Consider the following 15,357-nt stretch of genomic DNA (forward strand, 5'->3'; position numbering starts at 1 on the left):
AAGTGACCTGGACTGGGCTTGGTTGGCCACGGCTAGTGACCTGGACTAGGCTAGTCGATGGTGACATTCAGGGGAGGCCCTGAATAAGGACGAACGTGAAACGACAGTGCGTTGGAGAGGTCCAGCCCCGATCGTGGAGTCGTATTCGTCCAGCTTTTCCAAGAGGGATTGGCTTATGGATATCCAAGTGTCTGCATGCATGTGCACGAGCATTGACTAACAATAACTTAGAACTATGAGATAGTTCCCTATACTTGTGAACCTTAGAACTTAATATAGTTCCCCTATTTGTGAATGTTAGCTTAGGGAAGAACTTGTGATTGATAGGGTAGTATACGCTACTTATGATATGTGTGTGTTAGAAGTTGACCCTTGCTTGTCTGTTTTTTGTTGTTTGGGGCGCTTAACGCCTAGACAACAAGCATGCGTGTGATCAGTCGATATGCGGCCCTATACCTGCTTGATGTGGACGACGACAAGGCTCGAGACATCGACCGCGCGACCGATGGTTCAACTATGGGATTGGCGAGAGAAGAGGATGCAAGACGATGTGATGCAAGCGTTGGAGGAGGCCTTGGAGGGCACGCGGCCTATGAGTCGGGTATTGAGCGTGATAATTGAGTTTGTACTTGGGGGTGAGCTGAGTTTGTTTATAGGGTTCGAACCTAACCTAGAGACCTTCTTGTTGTGTTGGCTCGGGGGCGGTCGAACAATAGTTTATTCGTTTTGTTTTAATTTGAAAGAATCATTGTACGCTTCCAAATCTTTCATTAATGAAATGAATTATTCAACCTATTTACTCTTGTCACAACTTCTTTATTCTCAAGCAATGTTTTAAAAATGTTTTTATTTCGGTTAAAATTTATCCACGTTTTTGGAAAATATTAATAAAATGACCCTCAAGATTTAGGGATGTTACAAAGAGGACGATGGAGCCCCTGATGCGTGTTTGAAACAAGAAGGAACCAGAGCTCACAGCGGTGGCGTTTTCATGGGAGCCAGGGATCCCAAATCGAAGACAAATGGGGCTCGAAACAGAGCAACCATGGTAATGGCAGAGGCGAGCACGATTGAGAGGAGGAACACGCGCCTCGCTATGGACCCATTGAGGATCTGGAATTTTAGGGTTTTCTTCTCCATGAAATTGAGAAGTTAGGGTTTTTTGCTGAAAGAAGTTTGAGTTGAGGATTGTTTGTTGTTGAAATTGAAAGCCAGAGAGGGAGAAATGAGAGGATTTAGCGAGTGAAAAACCTGGAGGATGAGAGGGGATGAGGAATTGGGTTTGCAGAATGAGAGGAGATGTGAGAGTGGTGGTGCGAGAGAAGAGAAGCTAGACATAAGTGTGGGTTTTTGGAGAAAAATTGATGGAAGTTTTGAAGGAGAAAATGCTGGATGTGGGTATGGATGAAGAAATCAGTTCATGGATGTGGGGTGTTTTGATGAAGATGAAGGGAATGAAATAGTGAGAACTATCTAGGTTTATGTTTATTGCATTTTGATGAATAAACATGATATAAATAAATCTTTGTTCGTTATATTATAAATTGTTTGTGTAGCTTAACTGGTAAAGTGTGTGTTTTGCCACTTTCAAGTCCTGAGTTCAAATCTCCCCCACCCCTTCTGAAGTTTCTGATTTTTATTTAATGACGTGTCATCTGAGGAAATAAATGAAAAATAAAAAAGAAAAGCCACGTCAGCCCCTCCGTTAGTTTTTTAACGTCAATTTGACGGAGGGACATTCGCTATACTTTCTCAAAACATTAAGGGTACAAACGTCGACAAAATTAGAAAAGGGGTGTCATTTGCACGCCCCTGAAACATCAGGGGCACGAAATGCATTTAAGCCTTACTTTTATAATCTAATTTCCATTTATGAATCTGATTATAATTTTAACTAATTTATTGGTTTTGTGTATATGAACTTAATCATCAATATTTAGGTTCTCTGAGTGTATGATTTGTTGTAATAATTGGTAGAGATAATTTTGTTACCCATAAAAGGTATAATTGGTTCGAAAAGGATTGCCACAATAGAGGATACATGAAAGAAGGAAACATATACATGATTGGTTGATGAAACAATGACATGCATTTACACTTTTTCTTGAGAATCTCTTTTGTTGGAGAAATATGGTTTGAAGTAGATATGAAAGAATTAGGTTTTGGTTCCCCTTCTATTTCCCCATTCAGAGATTAAGTATTAGGTTAGCCGTAGTTTTCTCCATTTCAGCTCCTTGGGCATAGAGTTAGTTTACGTAGGGTTACTTACAACATTTGTTGAGTTAGAGTGCTTCCCCTAAGCGCATCGTTTCAATAATAGGGAGGTTACGAAAAAAACAAAAAAAAATATATATATATATATATATAATAACAAACCAGAAGATAATTTAAAAGAAAAACAAAGGGGTGAGTGTTGAAACATACGCGAGACCTCACGCCTGCAACTATCAATTCCAGTCCAGCACCTCTCTCTCTCTCTCTCTCTCTCTCTCTCTCTCTCTCTCTCTCTCTCTCTCTCTCTCTCCTTATTTCCACTCTCTCAATTCCTTCCTAATTTTCCTCCATTATTCTTTGGTTTTCAACTTAGAAAGCCACTCCACCATATATTTGGGTGTTATTTCAAGGTGTTCGAGACTCTACTCATCTCTTGGGTGAGATGCAAATAAGTATCACAAGAAAGGGGGGATTTAAATTGTGTACTTGAAATTTACGTTTTAAAACTTTGTATTATGAAAAGAATATAAGTTCTTTTGTGAAAACGTTTAAGTATGACTTTTTGTAAACTGCTCAGTGCAGCGGAAGTAAAACAATAAATGAGACAGAACTATCAGCACACAGAGATTTATACTGGTTCACCCTAAACGATTGGGCTACGTCCAGTACTTGGCCACCACCAAGATTTTCACTAGAAAGTATCAAGGACTTCTCCAATACAAGTATTTGACAGGACTTCTCCAAGTATTATCACGGACTTCTCCAAGTATTCTACAGGACTCCTCCTACAAGTATTGTTCAGGGCTTCTCCAAAATCTTACAATGATTTGAATCACTCTACAGGATTTCTCTTCTTTCAAGAGTAGTGGTAGAGAATTTATGGCACTGGAACTCTAAGTGTTTTGGGTTCAGATTTAACTTTGGATCACTTATGAGTTCTAACAAAAGTGTAAAGAGAATAAAGAGATATGACTCTTTTAAGGTACGAGGTTTTCTCTTTCACTTGCAGAAGTAATGGCTTGTGTTTGACACTTAGGAATTTCTGCTTGAGCTTTGAATGCTGTTGACAAGTTTGAAATGAATGCTTGAATGCTTGTATTCTCGGAGTTGATTCTTCTTTTCTTCATATCTTCAAGAGTGGCTTAAATACTTTTTTGCTAGTGTTGTAGCCGTTGTGAGACAATATCCAACCGTTGAGATAGCCGTTGTAAAATGAGATCGAGCCGTTGATTCAAAAGGCTTGGTTGGTAGCTTCATTGAATGTTGATTCAGAAGCAAGTCTATCCTTTAGCTAAAAAGATGATATTTGTCTGCTAGTAGGTGGTGATAGACTTTGGGCTACTTTTCAGACATGAGACACTTTGGCAATTTGATGTTGACGGCTTGTACTTTTCCTTGTTGGTCAGCGTGCCTTTTGCTGAAGCAAACTTGTCTTCATGTGATCTAGTTTGAATGCAAAACAAATAGTTGTCATTTGATTTGAATGTGGGACAACCGGTTGTAATCAAACTAAGACTTTGGCGCTCAAAAATTGTCTTTGATAAATCTGACTGACCACGTGTCATTGGACGGTCAGAGACTTGAGGCTGAAGAGCGATTGATTCTACTTTACAAAACTGTTCAGTAGCAACAAGACTCTTATTCTTTCTGAGATATTTTTCCTTTAGAGGAGTGATAGAACGTTGAAGCGTATAGCATTCTTTTGAGTTTGTCCTGAAATCAGAAACGTTAACAAGAGTTTAATTTCCAGCGAAACTTCTGGTATAAAATTGTTATGATCAAAATAAGATTTTAAGACGTTATGATGCGTTTGAACTTAACATTGGGTAGTGTAATTTAGAACTCATTGAGGTAAGGTCTACAACCTAAAGATTAAGAAATTTACTTTTATGGCATAAATGAAAAGTGGGTATTGGCATAACATAGTAGGAAATCAAGTGTTTGATTTATTCTCATGGCTTTCTCTAAAACCCTAAGTCTCATAAATTGGGGGTTTTGCCTAATCTCTTTTGTTACTCGTTGTTGTTGCTTAGATTCACGAGGTTACGGTTCTCTTGGTTCAATAGAGGGCACGGTAGGGGATTGAACTTGTTCTTCATAGTTGTGAGTGTGTAATTTATTTGCTTACTTTTATAATCGATTTTCCATTTATGAATGTGATTAGACTTGTAACTAATTTATTGATTTTGTGTATAAGAACTTAATCATCAATTTTTAGGTTCTTTGAGTGTATGATTTGTTGTAAAATTTTGGGGATAGAGTTTTGTTGCCCATAAAAGGTATAACTGGTTCGAAAAGGATTGCCATAATAGAGGATACATGAAAGCAGGTAACACAGACACGATTGGTTGATGAAACGATGACATGCATTGACGACTTCTCGAGAGCCTCTTTTGTTGGAGCAATTTGGTTTGAAATAGATATGAAAGAAGTAGGTTTTGGTTCCCCTTCTATTTCTCATTCAGAGATTAAGTATTAGGGTTAGGCGTAGTTTTCTCCATTTCAGCTCCTTGGGCATAAATGTCACGACCCAAAACCTTAGCCGTGACCGGCGCATAAGCTATTACCATAGCCTAGCAAGCCTGCTTCCACACAACTCATTTCCACAATATCGCTTATAAAGAAAGAAACATGCTTCCGAAGCTCAAACGATAATTGGACAGAGTTTCCTTTGTATTTCTACATTTCCCAAAATGACAAGACCTGCCAATGAGGTTTAAAATCCAGCCAAGGATCCAAATATATATATATATATATATATAACCGACATCTAAGGAGTAACATCATCAAGTACATCAGAGTTTTTACACTTTATAAAATATAACTTTTACATATTCCCTATAGCTGCAGAATACCAAAAAGATCAACAAAAGACATCAATAGGGCCACCAACCGTAGGAGACCTACAAAAAAGAAGTAATTGTACAAGCTGCAACTGAAACAACCTCTTACTCAGCTGCCTGTAAATCTGAAATGGAAATAAGAAGGGGTAAGTCACGAAGACTTAGTGAGGGCCTATTAACCACCATGAACCAGAAGGGGAACATCATAAGCACGATTGATTTCTCTTTAAAATTACAGATAAATATGACAATAGATCAAGTCAAGTAATTCAAATCACTTTCATAAAACATATATGTTATGGAAAAAGCTTCATGCTTTACTAACTCAAATCAATGTCACTTTGACATAGAGAAAAACTTAAAGAATCATGATGCAGTTAAATCATTTCCAATTTATAAAATCACTCAAAATCTGATAATCCAAATACAATAGGGAACACACATGAGAGAATCATAATCATATGGCGGCTCCATCTCGTTGATAGCCCTTTCCTCCTATGGGGTGGCCTTTCCCCTAGGGGCGGCTTCATCTAACGGATAGCCATTTCCTTTCTCAAGTTACATTGTGTCATCGGGGGAAGCTACATCTCGTTGATAGCCCTTTCCTCTTAAGGATTATCTTACCCAAGAGGCGGCTCCATCTAACGGATAACCCTCTCCACCCGGAATCATATCATATCTCATCGGGGGCAGCTACATCTCGTTGATAGCCATTTCCGTGCACTGGAGGCTCCATCTAACAGATAGCCCTCTCCACCCATAATCAAATAGCTAGGTGCACCTAGGTCGTTACCTTCGTTAACGGCTACGGGGTTCTAACATGGATTCCCACAATCATCTTTTCAAAACCATAAGCAATCTCATATCAAAGTTTCAAATATGAATGTTCTCAATAATTATCAAAACTCATCAAGATGTCATTCACAATCCAACATGATTCAATACATAAAGTTTGTAACTTCATAACTGAAAGCAAACTAAAATCATTCTCAAATTCATTTATTCGATTGCATAACCTTAAATCACGCAATAAAAGATAGTCTTGTGAATGAAAAGATGCTCCCCCAATTTTAAATACATAGACACTTCTAGTTATAATAAAATAGTAAAAACCATAAATATAAAGTAATTAAAAATATGCCACAATGGTCATAAACCACTCACAACTATGAAGAATCAAGAGAAGTGCTCCCAACAACTTCAAGATTCCCATATGAGTCCGTGGTCGTAAAATCTGAACACCCACAACAGATTTCAACTCTTTAGGAACTTAATTTAGCTATCTATTATCCAAAAACAACCATAAAATCCCTAATTGTGAGCTCAAATCCCTAAAATTAATTTACCCAAAACTAACATAGACTAGAATACCAATCTTTAGAACTTTTTATTATGAATATACCTCAATGAGCTCAAGTGAATACTCTTTATTGGGTGGGTACTCTTCTCCTCTCTTAGAGAATAAACCCTAGCATCCAAAACTAACCCAAAAGCTTCCCACGTGAACCATCAAGCTTCTTCTTCAAATACTTATAGTTTATGGTGGGTATTAGTGTGGTTCTTTTGAACATTACCTTCAGCATGGAAGGACACATTATCAATAGGAACTGTAGGGACCTTCTGAGGAATGTGTTTTCCTACATACTTCTTCTTCTCAGAAGGCAAGATGTCCTCGACATCCTCCTCAACATCTGACCCAGATTCCTCAGCAGCAACTGGAAACTTCTTCTTCTTGGCACTCTTGGATTTAACTTCTTGTTGCTTACCTTTTTCCTTCACATCTTTTTGCTTAGACTTGGAAGTTGCTGGAGTGGATCTGGACTTTTTCCTTGGAGCAGGAGATTCTTCAACATCAGGAACCCTTCTTTTTCTCTTGATCCTGGCAGCAACGCTATCAGGAAGAGAAGCAATTAAAGGAATATTATCAGAGATGTTTTGAACAGAGGCATGAGCCTGGCTTGATTCCTTGGACGAGAATCATCAGTGGACACATGCACCGGTTCATCCTCTTTCGAAGGGGAAGAGGAACCATGAGATTGAGTGGGTACACCTGAATCTTCACGAGCAATGGATTCCTTCCCAGAAATTTCTTGATCAGGGATGTCTTCAGGTACATAAGCCCTAGCATCGGGCACAACATCTGGATCAGGACCAATGGGGGAGTTTTCAACAGAAGGCTCCTCTTCATCTGTGACATCCTCAAAAACAGTGACATTTGAGGGAGCCTCATCGCGAGCCTGAGACTGATACACCTTTCTTGCAGGGGTCTTGGCCTTCTTCTTCACAGAACCCTTCTTTGAATCTGATGAACCACTCTTGAGACCCATGCATTTCACACCAAGTGGAGTTCTTTCAACCTTGGCCTTGACAGAATCTTTCTTCCCCGATGCTTCAGACATGATGATTTGAGTGAAACAACAATTTGAGCACAGAAACTTGAAGAATAATTGAGAATGAAAGAAGTTGGAAATTGCAGAAATAAGGAATACAAGCGGTTGAGTAGAGACAATTTTCCCGTTGGAGGTGGTTATATAGCAGTTGGGCAAAGAAACAACCTTCTCTCTGCTGATGTCACAACGACAGTTAATGATGAGTAAAATAAAACTAGCCGTAAACACCTTTAGGAGCGTTGATTGCTATGTTCCTTCAAAGAGGCAAATCCCAAGATTTCCTCTTAGTTTGTCAAAAGTACTCGCATCAAGGGGCTTTGTAAATATGTCAGCCAATTGCTTCTCAGTTGTAACATGCTCCAAAATGACAATTTTATTCTCCACTAATTCCCTAATAAAATGATGTCTTATGTCAATGTGCTTGGTCCTGCTATGCTGGATTGGATTCTTGGAAATATTGATTGCACTGAGATTGTCACAATACAATGTCATGACATCCTGTTCAACATCATACTCTTTGAGCATTTGCTTCATCCACATGAGTTGTGTGCAACTACTTCCAACAGCAATGTACTCTGCTTCTGCAGTTGATAAAGATACACAGTTCTGCTTCTTACTAAACCAAGAAATTAAGTTACTCCCTCCGGTCCTTTTTATAAGAAACACTTTTTCTTGGTCCTTTTTATAAGAAACACTCTTATAAAATTAAGTCAAGTAATCAATACCAATGCAAAGGGACTTATTCCCAATACAAAAATATGGAGGGAAATTGCGAGCACCCAATAGGTATGATCAACATTTATGGTAATTAGCATGATTGTTCTTGTAAAAAGGAAAAAAACATCATTGGAATTAAGCATAGTAGTTAATTTTATAAAAAATATTAGTTTCCTTGGTTTGTGTGATTTTGTCCAAGTTTTTCTTATAAAAAGGACCAGAGGGAGTATTTCCTAAGAAGAAACAACCTCCTGATGTGCTTTTTCTATCATCTGCACTACCTGTCCAATCTGCATCACAATATCCAACAAAAGAAGAGTTTGTATCATGTGTATAGAGAATACCATAGTCACTTGTAGCATTGATGTACTTGATGATTCTCTTTACTTGCAGTAGATGACTTGTTTTAGGAGCAGCTTGGTATCTAGCACAAACACCAACAACAAAGGTGATATCAGGTCTACTAGTAGTGAGATACAATAAGCTTCCTATCATGCTTCTATAGAGACTTTGATCAACATCTTCTCCCTGCTCATCCTTGGTTAATTTAATATGAGTTGCAGCTGGAGTTCTTTTGTGACCTGACTTCTCTAAACCAAACTTCTTGACTAAGCCCTTGGCTTAATTGCTCTGTGAGATAAACATGGAATCCTCCATTTTCTTGACTTGTAAACCTAGGAAATAACTCAACTCACCAACTAAGCTCATCTCAAACTCAGATTTCATTTGTTGAACGAAAAGCTCCACCATCGTGTTCGACATACCTCCAAAGACTATATGACGAACGCATTGTCGCGGGTGATAAGCGTATAATTGATGCACTTTATGTTTGTCTTTCTAAGCTTCATTATGTACATTCTTGTGCTTAATTGTTATGACTTAGCCATGTTTTGACCATTAGTGTTTATTTGGATTATTCATGGAAAAGTGCTTAATTCTACACTTTTAGTTTCTGTAACTGTTTTGCTAGTACAGGTTGAATATGGAGTTATAAATATCTAAATAGGATGAATAATATGTCGTTGGAAAGCTAACTTGAAGCCCTACAACTTTGATGTTCAGCATAATTCGAGAAAAAGCTTCTAACATGATCATAATTGCCGTGCAAAGTTGCTGTCGCTAATCTTGCGAGTCTGGAACAGTCTTTACTAAAATGATCATATCTTGGGCTACAGAACTCCGAATTAGGATCCGATTGAAGGCCCGTGAAGCTGACTTAAAGAGTTATAACTCTCATGTTTACCTCGATTGATGATTCAGATTCTTGTGGGACCCGCGAATGCCTGATTGTTCAGCAACTTACTCCTTTATGTGGGCCCGATTTTGTGAAGATTTAGATAACAAGGATTGTTACTTGATGAACAAGTTTATTTATTGGTATAAATAAGTGAGTTTAGGCTTTTGTTAGACCTCACCACCATACCACACCATCTCACCATTACCTCCTCCTCCTCCTCCTTTCTCTCTCTCTTTTCTATTACGAGTTGCTAAACTCCATAGTTAGTCTTAGGATTTTTAATATTCTTGTGTTTGCAAACTTGAGGTTCTATTCTTAATGCGAATTTGTTCTTATTAATTCTCTTCACCTCTATTTCTGATCTAGGGTTTGCTTAATTCCGTAGTTTTAGAAATAAGAGTTGATGCATGTTCACTTAGTTCATGTTAGTTCGTAACTGTTTCTTAATCGCTTAGTTTAGAAAACTGTGAATTAATTTCCGCTTAGTTAATTAGTTCTCATGAATTAGGGAATTGATAAGGAAGAATTAATCTTTTGTAACCAATGAAGGTTTGTTGCACTTGAATGTTATAATCCGATGACTAACACTTTCTCTTATCTGATTAAATCTCTTTTAATTTCTGTTTGCTTACTTTACAATCAAATAAACCAAACCCCTTTTTTAATTGCTTTGTTTTACTCTATTATCAATTAATACTTCACTGAGTCCTCGTGAGATCGATCCTGGTGTTCAACACCTTGTACTGCATTCAAAGCAGAATACTTTGACACGCACCCGCGACAGTGCGTTCGTCAAATTGGCGTCGTTGCTGGGGACTTCGGTGATTATTAATTGGTTTAGAGTATTTTTTGTTTGTTTTTTTGTTTTTTTATTTTACTTTATTATTATTATTATTATTATTTTCGTTTTTAGTTAAAAAAAAAAATTTAACCAGCGATTAAGATCCGCACTTGATTTTTGTTTTTTTTATTATTACTAGATTGTAGGTTACTTTTCTTTTATATCTCCTATTCTATATCTATCTCATATCTTTTATCCCAATCTCATATCTTTTTATTCTCTTTCTTATCTCTATTTTTATTCAACCCAAAGATTAAGAAATTTACTTTTACGGCATAAATGAATAGTGGGTATTGTCGTAACATAGTAGAAAATCAAGTGTTTGATTTGTTCTCATGTTTTTATCTAAAACCCTAAGTCTTATAAATTGGGGGTTTTTCCTAATCTCTTTTGTTACCTGTTGTTGATGCTTAGACTCACGATTTGACGCTTCTCTTGGTCAAACAGAGGGCACGAGAGGGGATTAAGCTTGTTCTTCATAGTTGTGAGTGTGTAATTTATTTGCTTACTTTTATGATCTATTTTCCATATATGAATCTGATTAGACTTGTAACTAATTTATTGACTTTGTGTAAAAGAACCTCTTCATCAATATTTAGGTTCTCTGAGTGTATGATTTGTTGTAATAATTGGTAGAGAGAGTTTTGTTTCCCATTAAGGGTATAACTGGTTCGAAAAGGATTGCCACAATAGAGGATACATGAAAGCAGGAAACACAGACACGATTGGTTGATGAAACGATGACATGCATTGACGACTTCTCGAGAACCTCTTTTGTTGGAGCAATATGGTTTGAAGTAGATATGAAAGAATTAGGTTTTGGTTGCCCTTCTATTTCCCCATTCAGAGATTAAGTATTAGGGTTAGCCGTAGTTTTCTCCATTTCTGGTCCTTGGGCATAGAGGTTGAGTAGCTAGGGTTAATTACAACATTTGTTGAGGTAGAGAGCTTCCCCGAAACGCACCGTTTCAATAACAGGGGGGTTAAAAAAAAACAAATATATATAATATATATATATATATATAATAACAAACCAGAAGATAATTTAAAAGAAAAACAAAGGTGTGGGTGTTGAATCATACCCGAGACCTCTCCCTTGCAACTTTCAATTCCAGTCCAGCACCTCTCTCCCTCTCCTTGTTTCCATTCTCTCAATTCCTTCCTTATTTTCCTCAATTATTCTTTCGTTTTCAACTTAGAAAGCCACTCCACCATAGATTTGGGTGTTGTTTCAAGGTGTTTGGGACTCTACTCATCTCTTGGGTAGTGTAACTTAGAACTCATTAAGGTAAGGTCTTCAACCCAAATATTAAGATATTTACTTTTACTGCATAAATGAATAGTGGGTATGGTCATAACATAGTAGGAAATCAAGTATTTGATTTGTTCTCATGACTTTCTCTAAAACCCTAAGTCTCATAAATTGGGGGTTTTGCCTAATCTCTTTTGTTACCCGTTGTTGATGCTTAGATTCACGACGTGACGCTTCTGTTGGTCCAACGGAGGGCACGGGAGGGGATTGAGCTTGTTCTTCATAGTTGTGAGTTTGTAATTTATGCAGTGGCAATTTTTAATATCTAGATCTTTTATGGTAGAAATCAAAGTACTTCAATTTTATATCCATTTTGCAAATTATATTTTATTTTCATGAGTTACAATCCCATACTTGTCTCATATGAATATTGAATTGTCAGATTTGCTTTCTGAACTTGCCAATAGTTTTAATTAAATCAAATCGTTGGCTCTTGAGCAAAAATTTTAGATGGAAAACCATTGTTATGATTCAATTTATGCCAACAATGTATTGACTTTGATGACTCCATAGTTTATAGCTCAATATCACGTTCTAGTGATTATATGAAATGCAAGAAGGTTTAGAATTTACATTCATGAAAAGAGAAGTTGTATATTTTCATTGGGATTTAAATTATTTATACGTGGTATACTATAGTATTTCAGATTGTCTCTAGTTTTAGTTAAATCTTATGTTTTAAAAATATGTGATGAGTTCTATTTTGGAAATTCGTTAGTCGCAACAAAGAGATAATGCGACCTATGAGCTATGTGCTCGTAGAAATAAAACAAGTTATTGTTCGTCGCAACGAAGAGATAATGCGACATATGTACCGTTCGTCGCAATAAAGAGATAATGCGGCCTATGCACTTTATGTCCTAGTACTATATTGTTTGGCACAACGAAGATCTAATGTGACATAGTATCGTACTGTTCGTCACAATGAAGAGATAATGTGGCATAATAATATACTGTTTGTCGCAACGAAGAGATAATGCGACCTATGCACTTCGTGTTCATAGTATCCTACCGTTTGTCGCAACGAAGAGATAATGCGGCTTATATACATATAGTTTGAGATAATGTTAGTTGAGGCAAGACCTCTGATTTACAGTGATTAGTGATATCGAATGATGAGAGTCAAAATACGAAGTTTCAGTAAAAATATAGAATATGTTAATGATACTGATTCATAATCTCTCATATGTATGTTATGTTGAATTAAATATTTAGTTTTATTGTTAGTGCCTTAACCGTTTCTCCCTTTTACGCACTTTATTATGCCTCATTGAGTCTTTGTGACTCACCCCATTATTTATCTATTTTTTAGATTCAAAGGTGTCATAGTAGCAAGGATAGAGTTTTTGCTGAATCGCCCAGATCTCAATGATTCTTTGGTAAGCCTCCATTGTGCGGTGGTTAGTATTTTCTTGTGAGTTGACTTCAGTATAATGCAGCTAAAGGGTTAGATAGAGTCTTTGCTTTTCTTACACTCGGGTAATATGAACTAAACTTAATAGGAAGATATATTATTGAGTTGTTATGAGACCCAATGATCGATGATATAATTATTTGATGTAAATTCTGGTTGGTGGATTAGATGTATGATTTGGCAGTGAAGGAGGCCTGACTTAACCCAAAAGCTAGCTCAAGAGTTAAGGTTTGCACAACCATATATAAGCAATTGCTTGGCCACATCTCTAGCCAATGTGGGACTCTAACACACCCCCTCACGCCCAGTGTAGAACATCTGGAGCGTGGAATGAAACGGGTGGCCCAAATATGGGAGGTCTCCACAACAAATGGATCTAGGATAGGGGCCCAGGCCCATGGTCAAATAACCATTGGCTCTGATACCATGAAGGAGGTCTGACTTAACCCAAAAGTTAGCTCAAGAGTTAAGGTTTGCACAACCATATATAAGCAATTGCTTGGCCACATCTCTAGCCAATGTGGGACTCTACCATGAAGGAGGCCTGACTTAACCCAAAAGCTAGCTCAAGAGTTAAGGTTTGCACAACCATATACAAGCAATTGCTTGGCCACATCTCTAGCCAATGTGGGACTCTAACAGGCAGATGTTACTTATTCTGGATATGTTGATAAAATAGAGGAAACTCTGTGCAAATTGTAGTAGAATCTTATTACTATAAATTATATGTCTGCCGTGTAAGTTTATCCTTAGGCTTGCCAGACTAGTTGTGAGTTTGGTTTTACTAGTTTGCGCGCCGGTCACTCGCCTAGAGCGGGTTGTGACATTCTCTTCCTCGACCCAAAAAGTCTGATGCACTTGTTCCATGGCCTCAATCAACCAGAGAGTCCTCATATATACCTTCCTAGAGTTCAACATTCGCGGGCTCGCGCGTAGACAACATCCCTTCACTCGAAATGGCCCTTCCTAGCTCATAACCCAACCCAGTAATCCTTCGTTTGTAAGGCCATCTTTTGCGAGGGTATTTGAGTAGCTTCCAGATCCAAAGGTACTTATTCGAAGATGGAGTTTAGAGTCAAAGTCCATAGAGGGCAGAAGATCATGGTGTACAGAAGGGTCCCCCACGAAGCATTTGAGGATCGACACATGGAAAATATAGTGAATATGTGGGCTGAAATTGGGAGAGAAAGTTCATATGAGACGGTACAAGGATGACATTTGACAATAAAATGGTATGTAGAACCGGCGGGACATCTTCTAGGATGAGTGAAGGGACAGTGAGATCACCACGACCCACATACTGAACCCGAGCCTCCTCTCTGCCAATAACCAGTTATGTTCCCACCAAACCTGGTGAACTGGGAAGCCTCCCACCCACAGTCCGGAAAAAGGGCATCTTTCGGAAGTCTATTGGCAACCGCGTCTACCAAACAAGAACCACTCGGCCCAATCTCAGGGAACATGGCATCATCCGGAGCTCTTGAAACCTCCTCACAGCTTCTCCAGTAGCCATCCAACAAGCATTTTTCACCCATAGACAACAAACCCTCTCGACTCTCTCTAGGCTCACCCACAATAACATCTCTCCCTGAAGAGAAGGAAGGCAAAGACCCTGCATTCTTAAGGTCCCTCTTCTACGCAACAGAAGAAGTTCGTCTTTGATAAGCAAACATAGCAACCGCGCCTTGTCTCTGAGGGACCAACCCAGTCTCCAGAGAAAACCTCGCCCTCGTCACCGGTAGATGGACACCATCGACCTTGAAACCATTGAGTCGTGTCGGCGCCACCTCAGCATGCGTCTACGACAAGAAGTTAACGAACCCAAAGCTAACTTTTCTACCAATCTTGCGATTGCGTTGAACAAACACCTTCCCAACCCTTTCCAATATGAGCAAAAAGGTCTCAGATCTGCGAATATCCTACCAAATCCGAGATACCATCGATGAACAGCGTAAATTTCTCCAGGAGAGGTTGCCCGTTTTGCCTCGGTGCTACCTTTCCCTCCATGTCAGCTTCGTCTTCCTCAGCCTCACCACCCTCTACTGGCGATCTCAGGTCGTCATTCACTTCGCCTTGTTTTGAAGTTGACGGCGTTGAAGAAGCAGGGTTACAAGAAACCCTATCAGAGAAGAGAGAGACTTTGCATGCATATTTTCTTTTATTGACTATTTTTAGCACATATGTTGTTAATATGTTGATGTTCTGTCTTATTTTCTCTCTTATATTCGTTCATACATTATTCATTTCCAATTTCAATCAAATTCCACTTTTACATAAAAAAAAAACATAACTATGAACCTAGAATATATGAAACAAAAATCAAATATGGAGTTGTTTCTCTCCAAATTTGAATTAGAAAGATTAAATAAAAAAATAACAAAATAAGAAT

Source organism: Lotus japonicus, chromosome 1, assembly GCF_012489685.1.
Source record: "Lotus japonicus ecotype B-129 chromosome 1, LjGifu_v1.2".
Classification (NCBI taxonomy): Eukaryota; Viridiplantae; Streptophyta; class Magnoliopsida; order Fabales; family Fabaceae; genus Lotus; species Lotus japonicus.